We start from the raw sequence: 24,620 nt of genomic DNA, 5'->3' as shown, positions 1-24,620 counted from the left end.
AGTGTTAACTCATTTCAGCATTAATGTAAAAGTCTACAGTCCAAAGTCTTATATGAGACAAGTAAATCACTTCCACCCATGAGCCTGTAAAATCAAAAGCAAGTTAGATATTTCCTAGATACAATGAGAGTACAGGTATTGAGTAAATAGCTATTCCAAATGGGATAAATTGGCCAAAACAAAAGGCTAACAGGGCCCATACAAGTCTGAAATTCAGTGGGGCAGTCAAATCTTAAAGCTCTAAAATGATCTCCTTGATTCCAGGTCTCATATCCAGGTCATCTTGATGCAAGATGTGGTTCCCTTTGTCTTGAGCACATCAGCCCCTGTGGCTTGCAGGGTACAGTCCCCCTCCCAGCTGCTTTCACAGGCTGGTGTTGAGTGTCTTCAGCTTTTCCAGTCACACGGTCTGTGGATCTACCATTCTAGGCTCTGGAGGATGGTGGCCCTTTTCTCACAGCTTCACTAGGCAGTGCCCCAGTAGGGACTCTGTGTGGGGGCTTTGATTCCACATTTCCCTTCCACAATGCCCTCGTGGAGAGTCTCCATGAGAGTCCTGCCCCTGTAGCAAACTTGACTTCTGAAATCTATGTGGAGGTTTTCAAACCTCAATTATTGACTTCTGTGCACTTACAAGCTCAATACCATGTGAAAGCTGCCAAGGTTTGGAGCTTCCACCTTCTGAAGCCATAGCCCAAGCTATACACTGGCTCCTTTCAGCCACAGGAGGAGAAGCTGGGACACAGGGAACCAAATCACTAGGCTGCACACAGCACAGGCACCTAGGGCCTGGCCCACAAAACCAATTTTTCCTCCTGGGCCTCCAGGCCTGCGATGGGAAGGGCTGCTGTGAATGTCTCTGATATTGCTTGGAGACATTTTACCCATTGTCTTTGGAATTAACATTCTGTTCCTTGCAACTTAATGTGAATTTCTGAAGCTGGCTTGAATTTCTCCCCAGAAAATGGGTTTTTCTTTTCTGTTGCATAGTTAGGCTGCAAATTTTCCAAACTTATTCTCTGCTTCCCTTATACAACTGAATGCCTTTAATAGTACCCAAGTTACCTCTTGAATATTTTGCTGCTTAGAAATGTCTTCTGCTGGAAACCCTAAATCATCTTCCTTAAGTTCAAAGCTCCATACATCTTTAGGGCAGAGACAAAATGCAACTGGTTTCTTTGCTAAAACATAACAAGAGACACCTTTACTCCAGTTTCTAACAAGTTCCTTATCTCCATCTGAGACCAGCTCAGCCTGGACCTTATTGTTCATATCACTATCAGCATTTTGGGCAAAGCCATCCAACAAATTTTTAGGAAGTTCCAACCTTTCCCACATTTTCCTCTCTTCTTATGAGCCCTCCAAACTGTTCCAACCTCTGCCTGTTACCGAGTTCCAAAGTCACTTCCACATTTTGGGGTATCTTTTCAGCAATAACCCACTCTGCTAGTACAAATTTACTGTATTAGTCTGTTTTCATGATGCCGATAAAAACTTAAGACTGGGAAGAAAAGGAAATTTAATTGGACTTATAGTTCCACATTGCTGGGGAGGCCTCAGAATCATGGCAGGAGGTGAAAGGCACTTTGTACATGTCACATGTCACTGCCAAGAGAAAAAATGAAGAGGAAATAAAAGTGTAAACCCCTGATAAACCCAGCAGATATCCTGAGACTTATTCACTATTACAAGAATAGCATGGGAAAGATCAGCTACCATGATTCAATTATCTTCCCCTGGGTCCCCCCCAAAACACATGGGAATTCTGGGAGATACATTTCAAGTTGTGATTTGTATGGGGACACAGACAAACCATATTAGAGGGGACTCTATGTACCTTACTTAAGCATTATCTAAATACACATATTATTCTATATATTTTCTATAGGTATCCTATCCTATAAGAAGATTGTTAAACATGGAATGTATATTATTTTTACCATGCATAGGCCTAATAGTATCATGAAGTAAGAGATTCTAGCAGAAGTAAGAGGTTTACTTCTGCTCCATAACATGGTATATAGCAGGATAATAAAATATACCAAGACTGGAAATGAACAAAACAGAAGAGCAAACTGAAGAGTCGTTTTAAACCCAGACAGTCCTCAAAAGTTAGTTGTTCACAGAATATTAATTCAAAGTCAGAGTGAACTAAAAGCCACATATCAAGATGAGTAACAGATTGAAGTCATGGGAGATGAGAGATTTTAGAGAAACAGTACATCTAGAGATAGTATACCTCAAGTTAGAGAGGAGCCCTACCTCACAAATGCAGCTTTTTAGAGCCAGACTCAGTGATAAATGTCCCGTGGAAGACTACTGTATAGCTTTATCCTTTTAGGGATGCTGAAAATTACCAAGAACACTTTTTAAAAGATAAGGAAATATTTAAATGTATACTTAAAGATAAAAGAAGATGATGACTGTATTTCATAATTACAGAAGATGAGAATAGAAATATTACAGTACTGTATAAAGATACACAGAGTGAGGGGCAGATAAGGTAAATGACTATAAAGTTATAGATACTAAGAAAAATATAAGTCAAATTTCCTGACTTCCTCGCTAGTGTTTTTTTTTTTTTTCATTTTTTTTTTTTCTGTTCCTCAGGGTTTGTTTTAGACAAATAAAACATTTCTGATTTTAGCACTGTTTTAAAAAAACAGGTTTATGCAGCATATTTTAAAAAGTGATCAGCTATATTTCTATGGCTATGAATAAGATAATACATTTTATCAATTAATACAACTGACAGTATTAGTGTACATCAGAGTTTTTAAAAACACATTTTTTTCCTCCACATCAGGTTTTCTTCTTTTTTTTTCTAATCTGAGGAATTACTCCTATTGTAAAAGTCACTTCCTTGGTTCATACGATATTATTTGTACCATTATCTTTTTACCGTATCAAGCATATTGAAGGATAAAATGTCTTTTTTGTACTTTTTATATTTTCATAAACTTTCTACATCTTAGGTGTAGTATAATATAATATAAACAACATATATATTGTATTACTGAGCAGAGATCTGACTTCACCAATGTGGGCTGGCATTATGCAATCCCTAGGGTTCAAACAACGAACAAAGAGCCAGAAATGCAAATTATCTCTCATTCTTCTTGAGCTGGGACATTCATCTTCCACCCTCAGACACTGGAGCTCCTGGTTCTCAGGTCTTGAAATTCTGGGACTAATACCAGCAAACCCTTCTGTTCTTGGACCTTTGGACTGGGATAGGTTATGAAACCTCTTAGCCTATATAATAATGTAAATCAATTTTCATAGTGAATACCCACACACACACAAACACACATACATATGTATTCATCTATGTATACAAACCACATGTTGCAACTAACACTTCAAAAGTTGAATGAATTGGGCTACAAAGTTTTGCCTCATCTGCCACATTCACCTGAACTCGCACCAACCAACCAACAACTACTTCTTCAAGCACCTCCACTTTTTGCAGGGAAAACACTTCCAAGACCAGCAAGATGCAGAAAATGCTTTACAAGAGTTTGTTGAATTCCAAAGCACGATTTTTTACACTATAGGAATAAACAAACATTTCTTGTTGGCAAAAATATGTTGATTGCAATAGTTTCTATTCTGATTAATAAAGATATATTTGATCCTGGTTATAATGACAAAATTCACAGACCAAAACTGCAATTATTTTTGCACAACCTATTTGAAGAATAATAGTATTCTAAATGCTTCTTGAAGCACAAACTAACAGTTAAGAGAGACCAGGGGATTAAAATTTAAGTGTATTTCACATTAAAATCTTGTTCTTCTACTATACCCAATGTTTATAGCCAATATTCCAATTACTTGTTTTGAAATCATTTCCATTTGTCAAATAAAATGAATTTGGAGACTGTGATTTCTTCAAATTCATCAAAAAGGAAATTAAATTCTATCAATGATAAGTTTATATTATAAATAATTTTAATCTTTATATATTGCATTGCAACTGATAAAAATTTTCACCAGAAAATTATATTCTTATTTGTGACAATATTATGTTTTATAAACCACTCAGTATAAAAGAGAATTATTCCTTCACTCAATGTAAGCAATTTTCAGCTTAATTCTAAAAGTAGTGACTTAATTCTTGTCAGCATTTTTTTCCTGTGCTCCTTTCTTCCTTAACATGCAATTCCACTAAACTTTATTATAGATTATCTTGATTGGAGAAACAAATAGACTATGAATTTTTCCTGTTTTTTTTTTTTTTTTATTTAAAAAATTATGGTTAGTCAATTGGTTAAAATTCAGAATTTTTCATTTGAGAACTAAGTTGTTCTATGCTAAATTACTACAGATTCTGGAGGTAGATGGGCTGTACTTCCATCTTTCCAGTCTCCCAGAAAAATAATGCCCTTGCTGTTTTCCCCTCTTCATGAATTATTACAATATCAAAAGGCAAACAGTACAGTCTATTGGGTTTCATCGAGTCTGCTGATTAATAAACAATATTTTATATTTTCTAAGGTGTTGAAAATGTATTTTTCTACCATTATGTTATCAGTTATAATTAAATGTAAGAGTGGCCTTCAAATGAGAAAGATAAGTTGCCTGGTACTTGCTGCCTAGGTAAAATAAGGCAACACGATTTTCAATAATTCTTTCAAAAGCTCATTGTGCTCGCTGAAAAATATTCTCACTGGACTCTTCTTCAGAAGTGATACAGCCTTTGAAACCTGGCACTATGGTTTGTTGGTCTCATATATGTCTTCTTTTGAAAAGTGTCTGTTCATATCCTTCACCCACTTTTCAATGGTTTTGTTTGTTTCTTGTAAATCTGTTTTAGTTCTTTGTAGATTCTAAATATTAGCCCTTTGTCAGGTAGGTAAATTGCAAATTTTTTTGCCCATTCTGTTGGTTGCTGGTTCACTCTAATGATTGTTTCCTTTGCTGTGCAGAAGCATTGGAGTTTGATTAGGTCCCATTTGTCTATTTTGGCTTTTGCTGCCAGTGCTTTTGGTGTTTTAGCCATGAAGTCCTTACCTACACCTATGTCCTGAATGGTTTTGGCTAGGTTTTCTTCTAGGGTTTTTATGGTGTTAGGTCTTATGTTTAAGTATTTAATCCATCTGGAGTTAATTTTAGTGTAAGGTGTCAGGAAGGGGTCCAGTTTCTGCCTCATGCACATGGCTAGCCAGTTTTCTCAACACTGTTTATTAAACAGGGAATCCTTTCCCCATTGCTTGTTTTTATCAGGTTTGTCAAAGATCCGATGGTTGTAGATGAGTGGCATTGCCTCTGAAGAGTCTGTTTTATTTCATTGGTCTATAGCTCTGTTTTGGTATCAGTATCAATACCATGCTGTTTGATTACTGCAGCCTTGTAGGATAGTTTGAAGTCAAGTAGTGTGATGCCTCCTGCTTTGTTCTTTTTACTTAGGATAGTCTTGGCTATGTGGGCTCTTTTTTGGTTTCATATGAAGTTTAAGATGGCTTTTTCCAGTTCTGTGAAGGAGGTCATTGGTAGCTTGATGGGATAGCATTGAATCTATAAATTACTTTGGGCAGAATCTATAAATTACATTGAATCTATAAATTACCATTTTCATGATATTGATTCTTCCTAACCATGAACATGGAATGTTTTTCCAACTGTTTGTGTCCCCTCTGATTTCCTTGAGCAGTGGTTTGTAGTTCTCTTTGAAGAGGTCCTTTACATCCTTTGTTGCTTGTATTCCTAGGAATTTTATTCTCTTTGTAGCAATTGTGAATGGTAGTTCACTCTTGATTTGGCTCTCTGTTAGTCTGTTATTGGTGTAAAGGAATGCTTGTAATTTCTGCACATTGATTTTGTATCCTGAGACTTTGCTGAAGTTGCTTATCAGTTTCAGGAGCTTTTAGGCTGAGACGATGGGGTCTTCTAAATATACAATCATGTCATCTGCAAATGGAGACAATTTGACTTCCTGCTTTCCTAACTGAATATCCTTTATTTCTTTTTCTTGACTGATGGCTCTGGCTAGAACTTCCGATACTATACTGAGTAGAACTGGTGAGAGAAGGCATCTTTGTCTTAGATCCCCCGTTCCTCACTCACAGTCCTTTGGAAGAGCAGACTGTTGCCCCTTGTTCATCTAGATATAGAAAACGCTAAAATGAATTTATCTATATGAGGATATTGTAATGATTTTATTGTCAAAAGTAGCAGGTAACTGGCTGTCCTGTATGAAGTTGTAACTTCAACTAGTCTCTTCTAAACCTTTCCTTATACTTTTTTGGTAGACACATTTTCAACTCTGTTTTGGTATACAGTTAACAGATTTACACAAAGAAATTAACTCAATTTGTATGTTCAGTTTTATAATTAAATATAGAAAATAACATATTCTGAGATAAACAGTACACAAGCACTTTCCTAAGGCATTTATGGCTAAAATAAACATTGGTTACACACAATAAAAAACCTACGATCTTCTCAAAATTAACTCAGAATAAATCACAGGCCTAAATATAAAATGCAGAACCATAAAACTCTTAGAAGACAATAGGAGATAATCCAAGTGACTCTGAGTTTGGTGATAATATTTTAGATACAACCACGAAAGGCATGATTCACAAAAGAAAAAAAACTGATAAGTTGGATTTTATTAAAACAAAAAATTACTGCTGTACAAAATACATCTTCAAGAGAATAAAAAGTTAAGCCATAGACTTAGGGGAAGTATTTTTTTAAAACATATCTCATAATGGTCATTTATATAAAATATGCAAAAAACTCTGAAATCTCAACAATAAGAAAATAAACCATGGATCAAAGCCTTTGACATGTCACCAAAGAAGATATACACATGACAAATAAAAATATTAAAATTGACCATAATATATCATGAGAGAAATAAAAATTAAAACAACCACGAGGTATGACTACTCATCTTTGGGAATGACCAACATTCAAAACACTGACACCACCAAATGATGGCAAAGATATCCGGAAACTCTTATTCATTGATGGTTAGGGTTCAAAATTATCTGGCCAAGTGGGAGGACAGTTTGGCTGTTTCTCACAAAACTAACCATAGGATTATCAAGTAATCTTGCAATGATATTCTTTGCTATTTACCCAAAGTTGTTGAAAACTTACGTCAACACAAAAAACTTCATACAGATTATTATAACAACTTTATTCATAATCGCCAAAAGTCAGAAACATCAAAGATGTCCTTCAGTAAGGGAACTGATAAATAAACCCTATGCGTTGGAACAATATGATGTTATTCAGTATTAAAAAGAAATGAGCTGTTAATCCATGAAATGACATGGAAGATACTTAAATTTGAATTGCCAAGTGAAAGAGGCCAGTCTGCAAAGGCATACACACTGTGTTATTACAACAACATGACACCTTGGAAACGGCAAAACTGTGGAGACAAGAAAAAAAAAAAATCAGTGGCTAGAAGAGGAATAAATGAATAGCTGGAACATAGAAAATTTTTAGGGTAGTGAAGCTACTATGTATGAAATGATAATGATAGACTCATGTGTACAAATCTATAGGATGTATAATACCAAGAATGGGCCCTAATGTAAACTTTAGACTTTGGGTGATAATAATGTGTTAGTGTAAGTTCGTCAATTGTAATAAATGTTTCCCTCTAGTGGGGATGTTGATAATAGGGAAGGCTATATGTGCGTGGAGGTAAAAAATATTTTACCTTCTGCTCAGTATTGCTGTGAACCTAAACTACTCTAAAAAAAAAAAAAAAAAAAAAAAAAAAAAAAAAAAAAAAAAAAAGGCAGTTAAAAAAAAAAATTCTTCCAGGATAAAACTTATGCTTTCATTTTCTAAAGAGCAGAAATCTCGGGCCTTTAATGACAGGTCAATATCTCTAGAACAACCTGGATTTTATTCCTCCCTCCCTCCCTCCCTCCCTCCCTTCCTTCCTTCTTTCCTTCCTTTTTTTCCTCCCTCGCTCTCTCCGTCCTTCCTTCCTTCCTTCCCTCCCTCCATCCCTCCCTCCCTTTTACCTTGAAAAAACCTTATGTCTGGGAATTAGTGCTGTCTTTCCGGCCACCTCAATTGATAAGTGGGTATGATGTTCTATCCAAACATTTTTCTTTCAGAAGATTTATTTTTGGTATTGTTTTTGGATGTCAACCCTAATCAGATCTCACTTAAATGGCATCAGAGATTTTCTGCATTCCAAATACTTGCCAGGCAATAAAATTTTGAATATACTCTTCATCTGTTCTTATCAGAAAGAAAGAAAAGATTGGTAACAACACAGGACATTACCTAAATACTTTGTGGACCATTCACTCTTTCAGGTTTTCAATAAGCCTTTGGATTAATCTAGATCATCGTATGTACCTGTCCTTGAGTATATTATTTTGGATGCTCTTGCTAAGCCACCCTTTGGTATTTAGTCAGCATTCTACAATGAGGATTTTTTTTTAAACAAAATTGGATTATAGACTTAAAATAATTAACGATTTGTTATATTTGTCAACTTTTGGGTATTCCTGCTGGGTGTGATGACATGATAAATATTTGCATGAGAATAATAGAATTCTTTTCTGATTGATGAAAAATAGAAAAACATAACCATGGCTATGCATAACCTCACTATAAAAAGAAAATAAAGCTACCTCTGTGGCATATATTTGCATTCTTCTTTTAAATCGCTTATAAACAACATAATATATTAAAATGAAGTGATATAATATGTCAAATTGTTATTATATGTAAAAATATGTTTTTAATTAAATATAAGTACCTTCAGAATTTTCTTCAAAGAATCTATGTCTGTCTTAATGGTGAAATACAGATGTTAATTTTTCTGTAGAAGACAAGATTGAAAATTAAATCACTACTTCTAATGCTGTTTTCTTCTTTCTCGATTATATTTTAAAAACTATATTGTTACTAAAATTGTCTTTACAACGGCAATAACTCAAATTGTCTCTTTTTCTTTTGGATTTTACTTTTGAATATCTAAGTGTATCAAGAATGATGACCAAAATGCCAAGAGAACTATTACTTACAGAAGAAGCAAGAGTAATAACTGTGGAGAGCTCTTGAGAAAATTAGCTAAAGTATAAAAATAGATTCAAAATATCTTGTCACTTTATCCATAATGCTAATTTTTAATGCATTTTATTTGGCTAAATGACGTTTTAACAAAGCAGAAAATCTCAATAACTAAAGGAAAAATAGCTAATATTGCTACTTTTATATATTAGCTCTTTAATTTATACATCAGAAGAATTTAACATTTCTAAGATTACTAGCAATGTCTGGATTAGAGATAATAACTGCTAGTCCTTATTTAAACATATTTTATATCTTTCTACTTCTTTTTATCATTCTCTTCTCCTCTTCGGCTTTTATTGTGTCTCTTTTCTTTCTTTCTTCTTTATGCTCGCTTAAAACCTGCTGTTTAAATTGCAAACATCCTTCAGTTTGTCTTCATCATGAAAAAAGAATTGTTTTCTTAAATTTTCCACAAATTAAAGTTATTTTAAATTAACATGTTATCTAAAATTATTTGTAGATTCATATCACCTTTGTGAATTTTTTTCATAATGCATAATTTTAAAATATATTTTGCTTCATATATTTTTCATTAAATAGAAAAGTATTTTAAATACCTGAACTCTGTTTCACGGTCATTTCATATTTTAATATGGTTCCACCTATCTACCGAATGACTCGAAATGGCAATGTATTCATAAACAAACTCACTTCTGCTGCTACACGTTTGCTTCTCTTCTGTAATTTTCCTGCTCCAATTTTGCTATCGGCTTGCTCAAAGGAGACTTCTAATCTCAATATACATTTAAAATAAATTAAATGCAAAAAAAAATCAAAATATCTGCAGACAGATAAAAGTCTAAATTTGGAAAAGTGAACATTTGGTTTTATTCATGAAAAGTCCTATGTGATTGGTAATATTAAAAACATCAAAGGAAGTAATGTGTTACCTCAACAGGTCCTAGGATCTAATGGGTAGTCATACGTCTTCAGGAAATTCAAACAAATCAAGGTAAATTACAACAAATATACAGAGCTTTTGATCATTGTTTATATATTGGACTACAGAGCAGGAACATGCTATAACAGGATTTAGAGGTGCATAACCATCTACCTGACATTTTAGCAATAGTTAATCAAATGTCTCCTTTGAAAATAAAAAGGTTTGCAAATTCCAAAATGGCACATTGTAACAGGATAATTTTTTAAAGCAAGAAATGATGCTTCATTAAAATATGCTTATTAAAGCCCTTGCGTAAAAATTCTCAAATCTCAAAACACACTTGCTCATATAAGTCATTTAAAAAATCTAGCAAACACACAAGAAAATTTAAGCAAAAGTAAAGGAATGGAGGAGAAGCAGGTGGGGCAAGATTGCCAAATAGAAGCATCTACCAATCATTTTGCCCACAGGAACATAAATTTATAAACTATCTATACAAAGGTACCTTCATAGGAACCAAAAATCAGGTGAGTGATCACAGTACTTGGAAATGAATGAAGTCTCCCTAAACAAAGTAAGATACATGAATCAAAACTCTATATATCAATATGTATTTATTTTAAGTATGTTGGCAAAAACTGGAAATAGAAAGAGGTATAATGCATAAATATATTTTTGCAAGTTATTACACAAGCTTGATTGTGTAATAAGGAATGTTGGTTAAGGAATGTCAGGATGTAGTCTTAGTGACTGAGGATAATGGGGGTGAAAAAAATCAAACCATGTATGAATCAAGTCAAACTTATTCAGCTGTGACCTAACAATCACCGCAGTTATCCAGGCTTTCTTTATGTACAGATCAGGAGCCACTCTTGGTGGCAAATTTTTAAAGTTCTTTGGAAACTTTATAATTACGTTTTCCTATTCTGGATGACTTCTAAAATTCTGCCATAAATCTACAAATGTAATCTCCATTAGAAGGCAAACAATGTTATAATAAATCAACACTTAAAATGTCAGAATAACGCAGTTTAATTTATTTCTATTTCTTTCTGGAAAGTTGTTTTAAAAGCTGAATAAAGAGACGTAATGAAGACACTAAGTATCACTAGATTGTGATCTGGGTTGTGGCAACTAAACCTATTTACTCTTTTTCTTTTGGTGCCTTATATATAGGGGCTCATTAAATATTTGCTTTATTAATTTGTAAAGTTTAAAAGTTCAAAAGAGAGAAAATAAAGACAGTATAACTTCAGACAAATATATTTAATAGTAATTAGGAATGAACATAAGTATGTTCATTCCTTTTTACTCATCAGGATTCAGTACAACCTGAGAAAACAGCTGTTTCAATGTGAATTATTGCAAACAACTTTCACATATTATTGGGCTGATAATTTTTAATTTAACAAATAATTTGTGTGGTTATGACTTGAACAAACATTATTTCAGTGATTATTTTTAAGATAGTCTCAATCAAGAAAGTGGCATTACAATAATTCTTAAAATTACAGGGTCAGGAAGCCAAATTACCTTGTTTTAAATCCATATCTCCCTACCCATAAGCTGTGAGCCAACTGTCTCATCTTTCAAATGTAAATGATAATATCTACCTAATAAAGTTTTTTTGTTTGTTCGTTTTTGGTTTGCCTTGGCAGGGGATGTATTAAACAAGTTGATATTTGCAAAAATATTAGAAAAGTGTCAGGCATGTAATAAATGTTATGCAAGTTTTTCCACTTGTGACCATTATGCTTTTGAGCAGAGTAACTGCTTGTATGATTCACAATACATTAACCAGGCTAAGCATAAGACACATTGACTCATGAAACCTGCAACTACCTTTCTCTACTTCTATTTCTATTGCTGACTATAATTGCATGCCACACTATCATTAATTTTTTTAAACCTATTAGTTTTAGAGCTGCTTTCTTAATTATTTACAAAGTAGCCTCTATCACCAAAATTTATAAGTCCATTGAAATGAATGCTCATAGTCTCAAACTTTTGTTCATTTTCTTTACATTCTTCTATGGTGTTTGCACAGAGTCAATCCATAATTAAACCAGTTGACTAAATATAGTAAAAGTGTTTCAGATGCTGAGTCAATTCCCATTTTTGTCTACATGTTTTAAATGATAAAAAGAGAAAAATGTTTTATAATAATATTCACTCAATTATTTGATATTGAATAGTATTTTATGCAAAATCAGAAAATTAATATACAATTGGTATTTATAAAATTATATGAATTCATTAGACCTAATACATATAGATTCTCATGTTATAATACACATATATATTCTTTGGTTATTTGGAAACAGAAATAACCAATTCCAAGCAAGAATATGATTAAATAATCCACAGTTATGCCACTTAATATTGTACAGTATTATTGAAAAAGAAATATATTTCTTGGTCCTTTCTATTTGTATATGACACAAGTGTTTCTATAAACCCATTTGTAATATTGAACAAAATAACTTCATGTTCAGTAAGGCTTTAAATAACCATTAACATAACTCAAAGAACGATAATGTGTTTTGGATTTGTTTTAAGAGCCATTTCTACTTATGATGCTGGAGAAGCTTGGTATACCTAATGGAGGTGCCTGACTATTTGCTTTAAAATATTGCTCACAACAAAGGAATTTCACTGTGATATTTCTTAGGTAGTGTTGACTGATAGTACCATATGCTACATCTTATGAAGTGCTTTGTAATCAGATCTTCAAAAGCATTCAGCCCCAGTCAACAGAAGGAAGGGTGATTTCAATGACAGTATTGATAATAAATGTCCTCCTGGGGAACATTTACATAATCATGGGAATGGAAAAGATTGTCATTTGTTATTTTACTATGTCCTTTGAAAAATACTATGGATGAATCTATTCATCCGTACTCCTCTACAGATTACACTAATGGTGCTCATTTTTACAAACCACTTTGTAATCTGTATGATAAGAACAGCTTAGACTCTGAAAGAAACCTTTCATGTATGCAATTGTTAGCATATTTTAATGATATAGCTGTAAAAGGGTAGGTGTCCTTATATGCATTTCTTTTCTTAAGGTTAAATAATTTCAGCAAAAAGTCCTCTCTGAATTACAAAACGCTATTTGTCTTTAGTTCTTCAATATCCTACATTACTAGCTCCTTGATACATTTTATTTGAAATATGATTAAATACTCTCTAAATATATAATTTGTGTCCATGTGAGATATGTAACTAAGAAATCAAAGATCAATAATTAAAAATATTTTGTCAATTCATTGTTAAATATTGTAATATGTTTGTAGTAGCCCCTAAATAAATTTCTGCTTACTTTTTTCCATTGTACTTTGAAAGGTTTACTATGCAAGTGACCAGCCGCAGAACTAATGCTTTTTCTGGCTCTTTCCTGAGGTGCTTTATTTGCTTCTGAATTGGACCACCATCTGGAGTAACTGTGACTAGTAAAACCTGCACTCAAGCCATATTTTATAATTGTAAATTAGTTTTTCCAAACCAGCCATGATCAAATAAATTACCTAAAAGAATATACACATGTACTGTAGGTGATCCATGGGCCCCACACATTGGACGCCAGAGTGTAGGGAATCCATCAGCCCTACATTGGACACCAGAATGTAGGGAGCAAGCCCTACATCACCCATGGGTACCCCAAGTTGGTGGTGACAAAGGAATGAGAAAAAGACAGATTAAGAGAGACAGTGGGACCAGGGGCCATCACTTTATTACTCTGGAGGAGAAAATGAAGGCCCCAAGCTCTGATCATCCACACTATTTATTGATTACAATGACTTTGATCTATAGGGTAGGGGTAGAGTAATGGTGGAGTGAATCAGTGAGCCAGAAGTGAATCAGTGAGCCAGAACTGGTGTGTCATCCTAAGGACTGATAACAGTGGTGGTTTGGGAATTAACAAAACAAGAACATGTGGTTATCTTTAGCTTATTATCTATGTACACCTGATGGAACATGGGGCTTACAAGGATCCTACAAATCTGGCGATTTCATAGTGCTATAAATCCTCTGAAATCTAGTCATAGGTTCCCAAACCTCCATTCTTGACTTCTGTGCACCCACAGGCCCAACATCACATGTAATCTGCCAAGGCTTGAGGCTTGCACCCTCTCAAGCATTGGCCTGAGCTGAGACACATGGCACCAAGTCCTGACTGCACAAAGCAGCAAGGCCCTGGGCCTTGACAATAAAACCATTATTTTTCTCCTAGGCCTCTGAGCCTGTGATGGAAGGGACTTCCTCAAAAGTCTCTGACATTCCCTGGAGACATTTTTCCCAATGTCTTGGAGATTAGCATTCTGATCCTTGTTATATATGCAAATTTCTACAGCAGGCTTGAATTTCTCCCTAGAAAATTGGGTTTTATTTTCTATAGCATCATCAGCTGTGAATTTTCCAAAATTTTATGCTATGCTTCCTCTTGAACATTTTGTCGCTTAGAATTTTTTTTCTCCTCATCTCTCTGAAGTTAAAAGTTACACAGATATCTAGGGCAGGGCAAAATTCTGCCAGTCTTTTTGCTAAAGCACAGCAAGAGTCACCTTTGCTTCAGTTCCCAGTAAGTTCCTTATCTCTATATGAGACCATATCAGCCTAGATTCCATTATCCATATCATCATATCAGCCTTTTGGTTAAAACATTCAACAAGGCTCTAAGAAGTTCCAAACTTTCACACATCTTTCTGTCTTCTTTTGAGCCCTCTAAACGGTTTCACTCTCTTCCCACTACCCAGTTGCAAAGTCACTTCCACATTTCAGTTATTTTTATATCAGTGCCCCACTACCTCAGTAGCAATTTATTCTATTAGTCCATTCTCACACTGCTATGAAGAAATACATAAGTATCTGAGATGGGGTAATTTATAAAGGAAAGAGGTTTAATTGACTGAAAGTTTCACATTTCTGGAGAGGCCTTGGGAAACTTACAATCATGGTGGAAGGCAAAGAAGAAGCAGACACCTTCATCAAAGATGGCAGGATGAATTCAGTGCAGGCAGGGGAAATATCAGATGTTTATAAAACTATCAGATCTTGTTGGAGCTCAATATCACAAGAGCAGCATGGGGGAAACTGCCCCCATGATCCAATTACCTACACCTGGTTCTGCCCTTGACACATGGGGATTATGGGGATGACAATTCAAGGTGAGATTTGGGTGGGAACAAAGAGCCAAACCACAGAGAGAGAGAGAGAGAGAGAGAGAGAGAGAGAGAGAGAGTTATCTTACTGTAGCATGATAAGTAACCTCCATAACCTCCATGCATATATGAATTTTTCATTGAAGTTGCAATTCTGAAATTAAAGTGCTCATAGTTTGGCTAATGCCTAAATGTGAACTAAGGAAAGTGATGTATTATTTTTAAGTTTTTATCAAGGTAGGGGAGCTACCACCACTCCACACATTTTTAAATGACAGAAATAAATAAAAGTAAAGCTGCGTTTTACACATCATTTTTGCTAGTCTTGTTCAACTACCTTACAAGTAATTTTGGTTCAGGGAGCTAGCACCTTTATTCATGAATTTGTTCTAAATGCAAGTTTTATGTTTAAAAACTCAGAAACTTAAATTTACATCTAAAGTCTTTATTAAAGACCTAAAAAATACGAATTAATAAAACCACATATTGTTTGGCTCAAAAAAATCATAAACTATTTTCATTAATACTTTATTGCAAATTTAGATAAATTTATCATTCTATTTTATGTTTCTAAACACAGGATTAGAATATTATTTGCTTTTTAAATGACAGTATGCTATTTTTTCTCCATTTGAATATGTTGCACCCAATTTGATCTCCATGGAATAACATTTCTAAAAGTGAGTTTTGCAGCATAATGATATTAATGAGAGAAGGAAGATATAAATTCATGTTATAAATATGTATCAGACACAATACAAGTTCTTCATAATTATCTCAACTCATAAAATCATCTTTTTGATATTTGAGCAACAAATTACATCACAAAATAGATACTGAGGAGGATCACTCTATAATTCAACATCAACCTGAAATTTTGTTCTTAATTTTAATACTTGATAGTCATAATAATTGAATACTTTACTTAGCTGATTGAAAATCTCGAATCTATGCTGTTTTACTTCATGCTTAGCAATTTAAGAGGATGAATGCTGGTCTTTTTTGTAAGAATTGGCTCACTATTTTAGCTATCTGAGTTGTTTGTATACATGATATATGCTCTTAAGCATAAGGTCATAGTTTATCCATATCCTTTTACACGGCTTGAATCAGAAATTATCTATTCCTTTATTTATTTATTTTTTTTAAAGAGCTTACTCTCACAATAGTTTTAGGTTTGTAGGAAAAAAGCACATAAGAGTTCCCATTTGCCACTCCACAGTTTCCCCACTAGTATCTTGTATTAATACAATACATTTGTTCTGATTTATGTGCCAATGCTGGTGCATTTTATTAACCAAAGTTTATATTTTACATTAGGGTTCACTTCTTGTATTGTACATTCTATATATTTTAACAAATATATAATAACGTGTATCCAATATTGCAATACCATACAAAATACTTTTTTAACTAACCTGAGTTCCACTTACTAATTCCTGTTTCTCCCTGAACCTCTGGCAATGACTAATTAGCTACTGTTCCTATAGTTTTGACTTTTCCAATCTATCACACAGTTGAATTCATACAATATGTAGCCTTTTTGGGTTGATTTATTTCACATAGTAATATGCACTTAAGATTTCTTCACATTTCTTATGGTCTAAGAGCTCATTTCTTCTCATCATTGAATAATAATCCTTTGGAGGAATGTACCATAGATTCTGTATCCATCCACCTAGTTTTAAACTGTTTTCCTTCCTCTAGATTCCTTTAGTGGAAGCTTATATTATTAATACTTTATCTTCCTCCTTTCCTAATATATGGATTTGAGTCTGGGAATTTCCCTGTAAGTACTGCTTTTACTATGCCCCACAAATATTGCTAAGTTGCATTTTCATTTACTTCAAAATATTTTTAAAAACTTTCTGGAGGCACTTTTGCAACCCATATATTATTTACAAGTATGTTACATAATCTTCAAAATTTGAGAATTTTCTTTTCTTTTATCTCTAGTTAAATTTCATTATATTTAAAAACATACTTTGTATGATTTTTATTCTTTTTTAATTTATTAAGGTGTGTTTTATAATCCAGCATTTAGTATATTTCTATGACTGTCTTACATAATCTTGAAGAAAATGTGTATTATGCTGTTTTTAAATAAAATATTACATAAAATTAGTTAGATAAACTTTGTTGATATTTCTTTTCAGGCCAACTCCATCTCTATGGATTTTTAAAATGTGGTACATGCACACCATGGAATACTATGAAATCATAAAAAGAATGAGATAATATTCTCTGCAGCAGCAGGGACAGTGTGGGAGGTCATTATCCTAAGGAAGCTATTGTAGGTACAGAAGACTTATTCCAACATGCTCTCACTTAAGTGTGTCAGGTACGTATTGAGTACAGATGGACACATGAGGAGGGTGAAGGGTGGGAGGAGGGAAGAGGATCAATAAACTCCCTTTTAGGTACTAAGCTTATTACCTGGCTAATGAAACTGTCTGTATACCAAACTCCCATGACATGCAATTTACCTTTATGACAAACCTGCACATGTGCCCTTGAACCAAAAATAAAAATTTAAAAACCCCACAATTACTGAAAGAGAGGTATTGAAGTTTCTAACTGTGATACTGGTTTGTCTGTTTTTCTTTGCAGTTCTGACCATTTCCAAATGTATTTTGATGCTCTGTTCTAAAAATGTAGCTGAGTATTGATCCCCTTATCATTCTGTGATGTGGTGTACTGGCCTTTACCCCCTGATAGTTTCCTTTGTTCTAAAATGTACTTGGTGTGAGTTTTAAACAATCACCTCAGGTTTCTGATTACGTTTATCAAGGCATGTTTTTCTTCATAATTTTTCTCTATTTACAAAAGCATTATTCATGTATAAGCCACCATCCCTTTATTTTTAACCGGAATCTTTATATTTAAAGATGGTTTATTGCAGTTAACCTAAAGTGAAGACTTTTGTTTTTAACTCTGAAAATCTCTTTTATTTGGTTTATTTGATGATTCACACCTATGGCAGTTATTGATTTAGTTGGGGTAATAGCTAATATTTCTGTAGCTATTTTCTGCTTATTACACTGATTATTTGTTTATTTTCTCTCTTTTGTGTTCTGTGGTTTTAACTCTGTGGATTTTAATTTATGACTCTGTTTTATTCCCTCTGTTATGTAACTTTAATTTAGCATTTATATGTTCTATTTGTTGCTCTGGAGATTGAAATATACATTTTGAACTAATCCACAGACACCTTTAAATTGCAATTTCATTTGTAATATGGGGAGATTATAGCAGGTTATTTCCAATTCCTCCCTCCCTCCCCTGTTGGCATTGTTGTCATTCATATCATTTACTCATATCTATAATCACCTAATAGATTGTTTAATGTTTCAGTGTAAAATTTCTCATGGAAAAATGTCAATACTATATCTCTTTCTAGTGCTAATTGATTAAATATAGCATTAACCCTACTAACATAGAAATTCAGTGTAGACACACAGAACAACTGGAAGTTAGGCAGATTTGCCATATTTTATCTTTTCACTGGAAAAGGCTAAAGTAAGCCTTCTTTAAACCATTTAACTTTTATTTCTTGCCGTCCTGATATACCTTATTGGCGTTGAGATTTTCTCTGTCTTTTATATATATATATATATATATATATATATATATATATATACATATATATATATACACACACATATATATAAAACACAAAATTATTTCTTTATAATATACATTATATCTTTTATATATCTTAAATATATTAACATATATAGATTATAATATATAGATTAGAGATACATTTTTATATATATAATATATACATTAAATGTATGCATTTTTAACGTAATTGACTTTGTTCTTGAAGCCCTGCTGGGAAAACAATGGATTCTTCAGACAATGTGTTTTTAGTGCAAAGTTCAAAGAAAACACATCCAATAGCTGCAGTTTTTCCTCACTGTCAATTTTTCTAAAATTGCTGCAAAGAGGATATCTAAATGTCTATCTATGGTAAACATGATTTCAGAAGGTTTGCAGCTGTGTGAAATATGAGAGTTTTATGATTTCTTGGAGTCAATACACTTTTTCTTCTGGTAATACATTTGACATCTGTAATGGTATAATGGAAGCCAGTGTGAAAGTTTAATAGATTAAAACACTTATGAATTCTGCTTCTATGCGAAATGAGGTAAATCATTATAAACGTAATGAATGCTCTATCCCACTGCCTTCATGTTATTAATATTTGTCTATTAGTATAATATGTATTTTAAAGAATGGTCTGATACTACAGTAAACGGAATGAATGAGGGCCAGCAAATGTGTATTGTTCAAATCCTTCGACTCTGCTAGTGATTTTATTCATTTTTAAATCTATTAATTTAGCTTATCTGACTATTACATTCATATATGACTTACACGTAAGTTTTACATGACCATATAATACAATATAAAGGCACTTTAGTTCTAAAAAAACTACACCAAAAAGAGTTACAATAATAATGAAAGTCAATATTTACTAAGCAGTGTTCTCGGAACTATTCTTCATGCTTAACAAATATTCTATTTAGTCCTTTCAACAAATCTATATTGTGGATTTCATTATAATCTTTACCACAGTTTTGGAAAACAAGGTTCACAAAGGTTAGATAAACTTCCCAAGAGTTTTTAGAGTTCACATGAAAGAGATAAGCTTCAACCCAAGCGGTAGTATAAATCCAGAGCTGAGATTCTTAACAACAAAACAACTTTTTACTTTTTCATAAAAAGAAACTAGGGATTTTATTTTATAAAATGAACTTTTTCTTCCTCTTTAGATGGGGAGAGAAAGAGAGAGATAAGATGCAGTAAAATTTTTAAGTTAAAGTTTATATCTCACCAGTTAAATTGACTGCTAAATAACATAGAAAACTATTTGTTTTTAATCTGGATAATCACTTCTAGTGATTAACTGCCTGATTTTCTTGTTAGCCATGTTAACAAGTGCTCTAGCATATAGGAATACAGTGTTTGGAAACAGAAATAATAACCATATATTTCAATTAAAAAATATGATATTTTAAATTATTTTCAATTCTTTGAAATGTATATGTACTCCAATTATTGTTAATTCTCTAACAGTAGTATATAAATTTTCAAATGAAATGCTTATAAAAATATGTCTGGACTAAAAGTATAAATATGTATTTGGAATAAAATTATAGAAGTGTTTAATCATGGTAGTTTTTCTTAGACAAACATCTCAATTGTATTTCTGCAAAATATTTGTTTGAATATGTGTCAATAATTTGAAAGGTATTATCTTAAAAAATAAGTCAATTAATATAAATGAATGACAAAAGTATTTTATATACAAAGTATTCTTCTAAGATGTTTGCATTGTAATAGTTGAACTATGGATATTTGACAAAATAATTTAAAATACGTCCCAAATTAAAAATCACCCCCTTAGAATATATTTGGGAAAAAAAAAATCTGTTTCATAAAAAGTTAGAGAATAAAAATTTTATACAATTTTCTCTCGTCTTTCATACAGGTTTTTAAAAATATCTGTTTCTCGTATAAACTTTTCTAGGGAATTTGGCAACAAAGATAATGGGTAGAAAACAAACCAGCAAGTTAGCTCTACCTTTTCAGGTGACATCTCATTTGTTTATGCTAATTTAAACCCTTCCTATGAAAAAAATCCTGGCCATGTACACAGAGTGCCTAGTCAACTTTTCCATGCAAGTTATCATTTCACTGGGCCAATAGATATATTTCAAAACAGCATGGGAAAGCCAATCTAATTACGTAGGTTAATGAAAGCTCTCCTTCAGTTAAAACGGAAATGGACCGTTGTGATAGCAGTGAGGCTGTGTCTCTGATGTAAGGGAGAAAATTGACTGAGAATCTCAACTGCTGGACTCTAAAATCCATTGCTGTATTTCTCTTTCCACATGCTACTACTATTTGATGACTGAGTGTGGTTGAAATACTAAGATGGCCCCTTCCTGAGAGTTGTGGGATTCTTCTGATAGAATTAATTGAACTTGCTGAGCATTCCTTAGAAATGCAGTGCAGCTTAAAACACTTCTACCTAACGATTCTTCTTCCTGTCTTCCCTTTTGTCGTTTCTCTTTCCTTCATGAAAGATCAGACTATCATTATGGTTTTCATGGGTCTTCCCGCCCTTCTATTCCTTCTTAGTTTTCTCTCAGTGATGTTTCTCAGCAGATTTAGACTAACATAAATATAAAGTGTTGTTTTCAGCTTTGTTGATGAAGAACAAGGCAGCTAAAACATTTTTTAATGAGGAGTGTCTCTGTGTGTGTGGGTGTGTGTCTGTGCACATGTGCACATAATTTTCAGTTCTCTTGGCAAATATCTGGGAGTGAAATTACTGGGTCATTTGTCAAGTTTATATTTTACTTGTTAATAATCTACTAAATTTTGTTCTAAAGTGTCTATATGATTTTATATTTCCTCCACCAATGCTTGAGGGTTTCAGTTTCTCCATTTTCTCACCAAAAATTATATATATATATATATATATATATATATATATATATAATGTTTTATACAATAAATGAAAAGTAGATTATTTTATGTATATATTGTTATTTTATAAGATATATGTATGTTTATGTATATATTTTATTTTATAATGTAAATATCTTTAAATATATTGTTTTTAAATAAGTTGAAAAATAAATTTTAATTTAGGTATATATGTAAAATATAATTTATTTTTAACTAATGAAACTAAAAATACTTCAGTTTTTCTGCTTACTTTTTGTCAGTTATTCTTATACATTTTCTCTCATTTACTTAGTTATTTTTTGTATAACAGTCTACTGAGGTTAATTTTCACCCCATAAGATACACCATTGTGAACATTTATAATTAATTTTTGGTAAATTAATAGAGTTGAAAGCTGTCACACAATCCTGTTATAAAACCTATCTATCACCAAAAGAGTTCCTTTGTACATGGTTCCAATCAATGCTTCCTTCAGTTTTTCAGTCCCTGGCAACAACTGGGATCATCTGTGTTCTTATCACCTCCACTACTAATTTGATTGGTGAAGGAGGGGTTCCTCACCCCTAATAGTATAAAGCCTACTGAATTGTGTTCCAAAGTAGCTACACGATTTTACTTTTCCTCCACTAATACTTGAGGATTCCAATTACTCTACTTCCTCATCAAAAACGTGATATTGTCAATTTTTTGTTACAGCCATTCTAACATCTATAATATAGATGGGTACCTATATTATATTGTAGTTTTAATTTGAACTTTTCTAATGCAATAAAATAATAAAATATATAATAAGTAAATAAATGTGGAAAAAATTGTACTCTAATTAAAGGTATAAGAGTTGTTCTTCAATAAGAAAAATACAATAACACTTTTTAAAGCCCTGGGTGAATATGGGACCAAGAAATTCTATTGGAAATACCTGTTTCATTTGTGAATCCAGCTTTTATAGATCAACTTGAACAACTGGGAAAGTTTTAGAGAATAGTGGCTTAGAGGTAGCACAATCTTATTATCTGAAAAGAAAGAATCTCTGAACAGATTGTTTGGCTTTGTTGCAAAAATTGCTCACATACTCAAATATTGTCAGTCTTGTTAATTAGTTTCTAGCTTTAGAGTCATCCTAACTACAAAACATTTAGGACATAATTGTGGTTATAAAACCAAATGTAAATGCTATGAACATTGCTAATGGATGAATTTTTCATAAAACATTTGAAACTATTTGATTTGGAGTCTTCTAAAAATAAAGCAAAATCAAATTAAAAAAGTGAGGTTGGCATATTATAGAAATATAGATCTACTTACTGTTTTCAAAAATTTAGTACTGAAATTTTCATTCTCCACCACAATAAAATTTTATATTTTACACTACTGCTTGTTTTTGGCAGGAAACAACTTTTCCTTGTTCTCTGGTCTTCAGGCTACTTCTCCCTGATGAGAAAGGGAAGAAGAAAGATAGCTAAAATATCTTGAGGGGATTTCCAACTATATACAGACGTTGCATTAGAGTTTCTAAATATCTTATCTCGAATCCTCACAATAAACCTGCTAGGAAGAGATTTATCTCTTTATTGTAGAACAAAAGTTTTTAGTTGACCAATTATGAGACTAAGCTAGGCACTTCCTAAGACAATTTGCAATAAAAGAGACATCTTTCTCTTTTCATTTAAGTTTCATAAAATAAAATAATTTAGTATAACTTTGATATAAGACATTTTTACACAGATGATAAACCTTACTTTCTCTTAGTTACCCTCATAATTAAAAGAAATAATGTATAATCTCTAAGGGATCAATAGTTTATTGAATAAAAGGGGTATCTTTTATTAACCATATAAAATATGGATCATTCAATAAATCATTCAGATTCTCCAGTTTTCTTATTTCTTTTCCAAACCCTAATATTAAAATCAGCAAAAAATGTACACAAACAAACTCATTTATATAAGAGTACATCTACTTATATTTCTCTTAATGAGTTAAAATTTTAACAGGCAAACTTTGTTTGATAAGACTTAGTTGTTCTCAAATTTAGGTTAATTTTGTGACATTATTTTAGCATAAAGATTTGTGTCCTAAACCAGGGGTTATCAAGCTTTGGCTCATGGGTCAAATTAAGCCTATAGTTTTAGTTTGTTTGTTTTTTAGTAAATGAAGCTTTGTTGAAATAAAGCACGCCTATTCATTTATATATTGTCTATGACTCTTTTCGTGGTACCCCCTCAGGGTTAACTCTGTAACGGAAACTATTTGGCCACAATTCCTGAAATAGTTACTGTTTTGTTGTTGTTGTTATGTACAAAAAATATTTTTCAACGCTTGCTCTAAGATATTCTTCCCCTTAAGTTTTCCAAATAGCATTTTGAGTTCAACACTTCCTTGAAAACATCCATGATTTAATACTCCTATTATCATGTGTTTTATAATCTTAATGTCTTAAGTGGTTACTATTCATATATATTATTGCATTTGATATATTTCTCTAAACATAACTTTAGTTAATGTAGGCACATATGTCCTGCCAATCCAATTGGATAATGATGTTTACTTATAAGAATGAAATACATGTAAGCTACTCTTGTTGAATTCTTCCTTAATGTACAAGCATCAATGACAGTAGTTACACTAGGTACTCAATAAAATTTTTAAATTCTTCCCAAACCAAGACCTTAGGGACTTTGTACTCCTGTATCAAAATCGTACGTTATGTCAGTAAAATAAAATTACTTATGATATTCTAACAAAGCTAAGGTGTTCTCTGTATTTCAGGATTGAGTGGAAATAATTAAATCACCAGTACTTTTTTTTTTTTGTATGTCTAGACTTATAAAACAACAATCTAGATAAGAAATAACAACAAAAAAGACTCTGTCAACATTAAGATTTGAAACTTGCAGACAGACAACTGTGATAGGTAATACATTTTTTATGAAGTCCATGATAATGAACAAAACCGAAAAAGAAGCGAAGAATCACTGATCATTTATCCTAGTAGAAATGAGCATACCAAAAATTTCTGCCTA

Source organism: Saimiri boliviensis, chromosome 1 (assembly GCF_048565385.1).
Source record: "Saimiri boliviensis isolate mSaiBol1 chromosome 1, mSaiBol1.pri, whole genome shotgun sequence".
NCBI lineage: Eukaryota > Metazoa > Chordata > Mammalia > Primates > Cebidae > Saimiri > Saimiri boliviensis.
This window is presented reverse-complemented; position numbering follows the sequence as displayed.